The sequence below is a fragment of the Mus pahari genome, chromosome 23, assembly GCF_900095145.1.
Source record: "Mus pahari chromosome 23, PAHARI_EIJ_v1.1, whole genome shotgun sequence".
In the NCBI taxonomy this organism is placed as follows: domain Eukaryota; kingdom Metazoa; phylum Chordata; class Mammalia; order Rodentia; family Muridae; genus Mus; species Mus pahari.
Window position 1 is genome coordinate 12,154,389 of NC_034612.1, and position 8,172 is coordinate 12,162,560.

The following is an 8,172-nucleotide window of genomic DNA, read 5'->3' on the forward strand; positions in this document are numbered from 1 at the left end:
AATGCTTTCTTTGGCTACATTCTTTATTCTGCGGTGACATTGAGGCTTATAAATCAAAGGAACTAACTTGCCGTCCACCAGTTTATACAGAACTCACAGTATCTATGACTTTTTTAAACTACGACCTGTTAAAATGAATCTGTTTGCACAGATGCCCGTGTACAATGCCATGTGCTGAGAATGGTTTCAGACTTATTAAATGCGAGCTTGTTAACTTGTCTGTGTCTGTCTTTCTGTCAGCAGTGGCCCCATGAGTCCATTCCTGCCTTCCATATGCAGTCTGTCTGGGAGGGGCCTGGCTCCTGGCTGCGGAGCCTGGAAGGAGGGAAGGACTGGCTTCCTTGGAGCCCTACCTGTAGCCTTAGTTTCTTGCTATCTTGGTCTCTCAAAGCTGCTGGTGCATTGAGAGGAAGCCAAGTGGCCCGGTTCCCTGGGGAGTGTCTTGGCCTCAGATGCTATGTGTGGTGGTGGAGGGCAGGCCGAGATGGCGTCTGGCCTGGCTGCTGGCCAGTGGGTCCCAAGCTTTAGCCACGTACTTCCCTGGGCACTCCCACATCTCAGCCTGCTTCCTTCAGCTTGAACCTAATGTTTGGAATTGGTGCCATTGATTAGGTCAGAGGCCTTCGAAGGGCACCAGCCCTCTAGGTGGTTGGCTTTCTGTCATGGGGCCCTGAGCAGAGAAAATAACTCGAAGTTGATACAAGAGGAGACACTTGAGGCAAAGGCTTCCTCTGCCTGCATGCACCCTTATCTGTAACCTAGGGAGCGCCCCACTTCTCTCAGGTTCTGGCTCGCCAGTTGGGTGAGTGGCAGAGCCACAGCAAGTCACAGTTGTGAGTGTACGGGGCGTCTCTGCTGAGTTACACCAGCCTGCGCTCCTGAGCTCATTGTAGCTAGTCCCCTGACACCAACGTAAAAGACACAGAGGGATGAGTGTTCCCGCCCGCAGAAACACTCCAGTCTAGGTTCGTCCTTAGGGACTGTCCTAAAGGGGAATAGGCTACGAAAGGAAAATGGAGCCAAGACAATATTTTTACTGATCAAAGCTCAAAGTTTAATGACCGAACTCCGTTTAAATAACATGGAAAGATTCCCCAGTCCCCCTCCTCAGTCTTTGAAGGTGCCAGCGAAGGTCCGAAGATTGTAGGCGGATCTAAGGATCAAGGCACAGGTGGAGTGGGTCCTCTCGTTATGATGCTCTGGTGGATCTGAGGTTTGCTGCCCGTTTTAGCGTCTGCAGGGGGCTGGGTTTAGAAGGACAGTGATTAGTGTAAACAGAAAGGTAGGCTTGGCGCATAACTGCAGGTGGTCCAGTGGCGAGGGAGGACACGTGCCCCTGTGGAAGTAATGAGTGTCACAGCCAGTAGAATCTGGTGTGAGACAAGTCTGTCATTCTGTTCATATTCACAGTAAACATGTGAGTGAATGTACCATAACATATATAGCTTCCCCTCCCCCCCCCCAAAAAAAGCACACCTATGTAACAGGTGAAACGGGCTGGGGACAAGTGGTAACCAGGAAGAAAGGGTGTCCCGGTTGGGGCCAGCCCAGGCGACTGAAAGAAGCCCACCTGGCACCTGATGCCTGCTGGTAGGGAGGGGCAAGCTGGGTATCACTGGCATTGTTGGGTTAGCTTGGGAGACGTGGGAGGGAGTGGGCTGTAGAGCCCGTGTGGGATGGATTGGAAGGAAGAGGGCAAAGGCCAGGCTCCTGAAGACAAGAGTCGATGTCTGGGGAATGGAGAGTGAGGGGCACAGGGCTGGAAAAAGGCAGGCCCCCTGCTCCTTGCCCACGGCAGGGTGGGGTGCACAGCTCCCTGTAGCTCAGGCTCCAAAGGTCCAGTGCCCTCTTGTGGCCTTTGGGCTTCTACACACAGGAACATACCTACATTGAAAAAAAGAATTGTTTTAAAGATATTTTTATATATGTGAGTACACTGTCACTGTCTAAAGACAACACCCAAAGAGGGCATCAGATCCCATGACAGATGGTTGGGAGCCACCATGTGGTTGCTGGGAATTGAACTCAGGACCTCTGGAAGAGCAGCCTGTGCTCTTAACCTCTCAGTCATCTCTCCAGCCACATTTTAAATTTTTTAATCGAAAGAAAAGGCTCGGTTTGAGATGCTGGTGGCCTCGAATCGGAAAATAATTGAAATTCATTTTTTACCCACCTATGGACCAGCCAGCTGCTCTGCTTGACTACCTAGAGGAACTTAGCTGAGCTCAGTTCTGCTTACCAGATGTGTGGTCTTGGTACATACCAGCCTAGCTTCCTGCCCTGGGCCCACAGAACTAGAACATTCCCTGGCAGGATTAACTCAAGACTACTCACAACAGCACACATACGATGCACTCAGACAGCATCAGCCAGAAAGACACCAAAGACTTATAGAAAAGGAGACATAGCACAGGTTATTTCCTGCTAGTTCCCAGGAAGGGAAGATGGGACCTTGCAGGCTGCCACCTCTGCCCAAAGCTGAACTGGAAAGAATCCATCTTGTGCTGCTGACCGGTGAACACTGGACCACAGCTTCCAGTATCCTAAGTGTCTTCAAGTATAGGTATGTGTTGTCCATGGGAGAATTTGATCTATGTTATATAAAGTACTAATGTTAACGTGTCTGTTAAGACCATGAGTAAACAGTTTGATGATCAAAAAGCCCAAAGCAGCTGGGGAGATCAATCCAGATGAAGTCGTTTCTGCACAAGCTTGGTGAGCCAGCCACCAGCTTGATCCCCAGAACCCTTGTAAGAAAATGGTGGGTGTGGTGGTATGTGCTTGCAGCCCCAACACAAGGGAGGACAGATCCGGGATAGCCTGGCCCAATTGGTAAGTTTCAAGCCAAAAAGGAAAAGAAAATTTAAATCTGGGCATGATGGCAAAGATGAACCACACCTGAATCCTCTGTGCCCCATCAGGACCACCTGTGCTTGTTTGCAACAAAAAAAAAAATGTTATGGATGAGAGTGTTTGATAAAAGATCTTCATAAAACACTAACTTAGATGAATTCAAGAACCTTTTTCTTGAGCTAAAATGAGATCTTGGGAATTTAAAGATGGGGTTGAAGAGAGGGGGCTCACCAGTTAAAAGTACCACCTATTCACAGCGGTAACAACAGTTCCAGGGCACCCGATAACTCTGCAGACAAAACACCCACACGTGACATTTATGTTAAACCCACCCATACACATCATTTAAAAATATTACAGACACATGCTTTTAATCCCGACACTCGGGAGGCCGTTGAGCAGATCTCTGTGAGTTCACAGGCTCCAGACTCAACCAGAGCTGCATAGACCCTGTCTAAAAAACGAGAAATTAGAGATGAGGCTGGGGAGGTGGCCACATGGCTGCTCTAGCAGAGACGAGTTTAGTTTCCAACTCCGTAGCTACAGCTCCAGAGAGGGGTCGACGCCTCTTCTGGCATCAGCCTGCATGCCTAAAAAGTTAAAAAAAAAAAAAAAAAAAAAAGTCGCCAGGCATATAATCCTACCCAGCACTTGGGAGGCAGAGGCAGGCAGGTCTCCATGAGTTCTAGACGAGCCTGGTCTACAGAGTGAGACCCTGTCTCAAAGCTCAAGAAGGTTTCGTAAGATAGAAGGCCTGCAAGAATATTGAAAGTGGTTCTGTGGATGCAGCCAGGTGCTTCTGGGCACCTCCTGGAGCTACCTTGTAGAACTTTAATGTCCAGGGCTTGAGGAGGAAGGTGGGCAGTTAGTTCTCTTGATGCCGGTGTGGAAGGCAGGAAGAAAATTTGCTGTCTGAACCCCATAGCAAGGAACAACTAAGAAGATGTCAGCTGTCAAGTGGGAAATTCTGAGACCCCCAACACAAGGTAGCACAGATTTGGGGGGGGGGTAACTAAAACCTTAATTAAGTTCGACCTGGTATCCAAAACCAGTTCCCGGACTTATGACCTGATACTTAGAAAATAGTGAGTGAGTGTGTGTGTGTGTGTGTGTGTGTGTGTTTAATGTGGGTTCACAGGTGGATGGTTAGGACAATCCATGTTGGTCTATTCACTGCTGCACTCTGAATCCATCTTTTTTTTTTTTTTTTAAAGATTTATTTATTTAATATTATATGCAAGTACACTGTTGCTGTCTTCAGACACTCCAGAAGAGGGCGTCAGATCTCATTACAGATGGTTGTGAGCCACCATGTGGTTGCTGGGATTTGAACCCAGGACCTTTGGAAGAGCAGTTGGTGCTCTTAATGGCGGAGCCATCTTACCAGCCCTGCATCCATCTTTGCATTTGGGGTTCTTAGGAGCCAAACTCAGATCTCCAAGCTTGAAGAACAAGCCCTTCACCTGAGCCAGTCCCTGGCTTCGAGACGGTCTACCGATGATGTAGCCTTGGCTAGCTTAGAGCTCACGCTACAGATCAGACTGGCTTCCGACATGTGATCCTCCTGCCTCTGTCCCCCCCACCCCCCACCCTCTCCCCGCCAAGTATTGAAGGTGTGTGACCCTGCTCCCAGGACAGGTACTAATTTTAATAGTCACTTAGCCAAGATGTAATCGGGAAGCAATTGAAGGTGCCATTTAAAAACACTTCCTCCTTTTCTCTCCGGGCCATCCAATTTAACACTATGGCAGATACTGTGTACGCAGTGGGGACCAGCCCGCACACTGTTGTTCAGGGCTGGTGAGTGAGTAAGCCTAGTCATTATGTTCTTGGGACAGCCTGTCCGCTTGGCTTTCTCAGCCGGTCCTGTTACTACAGTCATGCGGCAGGGACAGCAGGTGGGCTGGAGGGGCTCCTCCTCCAGGAGGGAGTCGGATTCTGATTCTGAAGGCCAAGTCACTTGCTGCTGCGAAGCATGGATTTCCCTCCTTTGCCTCACAGCACCACAGAGCTTCCCTCTGGTGCCCGGTGCCAACGTTAGAGATTAAGAGAGCTGGAGTTGGTAGCCTGGAGATTTTGTCCACCCAACCCCCACCCCCACGCCCCAGTCAGTGGGGTTCGCAGCTGCGCAGTGGGAAGATGCGGGCAACACGGTCTGGGGTGGGTGGATGTAACTGGGAGCCGGACTTGGATGGGTTTCAGTTGTGCTGTCAGGTGTGTATGTGTATATTAACTATATTTCCCATGCACGCATGTACGGTGTATTTTAGTGTTTTGTATTGGCATATTTTTAAATCCATTTTATTGGGATATTTATTTATTTATTTTATTTTTATTATTATTTTTTTTTATGGTTTTTCGAGACAGGGTTTCTCTGTGTAGCCTTGGTTGTCCTGGAACTCACTCTGTAGACCCGGCTGGCCTCGAACTCAGAAATCCACCTGCCTCTGCCTCCCGAGTGCTGGGACTAAAGGCGTGCGCCACCACTGCCCGGCTATTGGAATTTTTATACTTCCACCTTCCTTCCAACCCTTATTCCACCCTAATCCTTTTCAACCCCCCAGTAGTAGATAGGAGAGAATGAAGGTTAAAGGAGAAAGGGGGCGTAGAACTCTTTAGATTACGTCCTTCCGATTAGGGGTGACGAGTTCCTTGGGGCAAATCCAGTCTTCATTGTCACACTATCTCTAATTTCTTGTCTCCGCGCACGAACACTTGACAAACCTTAGCAACAGCAACCAGGAGCAGAAGGGGGAGCAGCCGCCTCCTTCCAAACACCCCTCTCTGGACTCATATTTATTCCCTCTCCAGAGTCCCCAAAATTCCAAACATAAACCATCTGCAGCAGGCAAAGATCACGCCCCTGCTTGTGCCCGAGGCAGATCATAATCACCTGCTGTGAAGCAGCCTCGCATCCCACACCTGGGATTAGAACAAAAACACATCCACACAACATAATGGCTTTTTAAAGAAAACCAGAGTTCTTACTACAGTTTTGTGGACGCTGCGTTTTATCTTCGAAGGCTTTTGAAGAAGATCTTTTACTATTTCCAAGTATGTGTACATATTGTGAGCCTATGATTGCAGGGGCTGCAGAGGCACAGGTGGGTGTGAACCACTCGACCGACATGCATGCTGGGGACTGAACTCGGGTCCTCTGGGAGAGCTGTAAGCACTTCTAACCATTGAGCCATGTCTCTAGTCCTCCCTCTTTTAAGGTTTATTTTTACTGTGTTGAAATTGTGGGTATGTCTGTCTGGATATGTCCAGAAGTGTACAGATGCCAAGAGGGGCCAGAAGACGGCTCTGGATCCCTGGAGGTGTAGTTACAGACAGCTGCTTGCTGCCCCAGGTGAGGCCTGGGAGTAGAACTCGGATCCTTAGTAAAAGAAAGACATACTACTAACCATCCATCTCTCTGGCTCCTTGAAGGATCTTTAAATTAATTAATTAATGTTGTTTTTTTTTTTTTTTCGAGACAGGGTTTCTCTGTGTAGCCCTGACTGTCCTGGAACTCACTCTGTAGACCAGGCTGGCCTCGAACTCAGAAATCCGCCTGCTTCTGCCTCCCGAGTGCTGGGATTAAAGGCGTGCGCCACCACCACCACCCTTAAATTTATTTTTATGTTTTTAGTTATTTGTTTTGAAACAAGAGTCTACCTATGTAACTGGCTGGCCTGAAATTCACAGTGTAGACCAGGCTGGCCTTGAACCCACAAAGCTCCACCTGCTTCTGCTTTCCTGAGTGCACATCCACCACACCCAGTTAATTTAAAAAAATAAAATGACTTGTGTGTAAGTGTATGTGTGTGTTCGCACATGTGCATGTGCTCGCACGAGGGCATATGCTTGTGTATACACACATGCACATATACATAGAGGCCAGAAAAGAACACAAGCTATCCTCATCCATTACCATTCACTTCTGCCTATTCCTTTGAGGCAAGGTCTCTCCTTAAGCCCAGGGCTTGCATTATCTTAGCTAAGCTAGAAGCCACCAAGTCTCAGGGATTTCCCCCTGCCTCCACCTCCTCAGAAAATGGGGTTACAGGCATGAGTGGGATACCTGGCTGATTTCAGTGGTGCTGGGATCTGGACCCCTGTCCTCATGACAGGGTAGCAAGCGTCATAACCACAGAGCCGTCTTTCAGCTTCTAGAATTAGTTTTTAGATCCATAATCTTTCTCAGGTCAATGACATTTCACCTGGTCTCTGTCTCAGCTTTGTGAATCTGCAGAATGAGGGCCAGGGGCAGCAATCTGTATTCATAACTGCAGACAGTGCTGGCTAAAGGCGGAGCCCTTCAAACAGACCTGACCTAAGGCTCATATGTAAAATGAATAGAACACAGGGCTGTTTGTACCACCATCCACGCCGAGGGACCAAAGCCACCGTCGTCAGAGAAATACAAGCCGCCGCTTGAGGCCACATGTGTAGTGTGATGGATGAGTGTTGAGCAGAGGTTAGCCTGCTCGACTGTATGATGCCTTGTCTAGGAGCCAAAGGACCAGGAAATCCAAGCCCTAGGCAGGAAGGAAGGCAGATGTGGTCAGCTCCGGGGTTGCTCACCCGGAGAGTGGTGCAGAAGTAGTGTCTCGCAGCTTGCCCTCCAGATGTGGCACAAACTCCTGGAGAGCACATGTCATGTGAAGGCGGGGCCCAGGGCCAGGTTTTTGGTTGTTTTTGGTTTTTCTTTGTGTGCGTTGCATTTCAATATGTGTATATGCGTTTTATGATATATCTATAATTATCTATATATCTATATGCCTATATGCCGGATTGCCTATTTATGTTTGGAGTAGTTTAGTTTGGTTGGTTTGGTTTTTCTTTGGTTGGTTAGTTGCTTGGATTTAGTTTGTTGGGCTAGGTTCGCACTATGTAGACCAGGCTAGCCTCAAGCCTATAGATTCAACTGCCTCTGCCTCGAAGCACAGAGAGTCAATGTGAATACATACATAAAACTGTCTTTAGTCGCTGTTCTCAGACATATCAGACGAGGGCATCAGATCACATGACAGATGGTTGTGAGCCACCAGGTAATTCCTGGGAATTGAACTCAGGACCTCTGGAAGAGCACTCAGTGCTCTTGACTGCTAAGCTCCCTGCAGCTTCTTAATATAGAGTACAGTGACATCTGTATGCCCACCCATGTGGGGTTAGAGACAAATCCTAAGGACCCCTGACTTCAGAACCCTATGTGACCCCCTCAGTTACACACTTCTCTCTCCTTTCTAGAAGGTCTTCTCTACCTTGAGTTTAAAATTATTTCTTTTGTGTGTGTGTCTGTGTCTAGCCAACATGTTAATTTTTTTTTTTTTT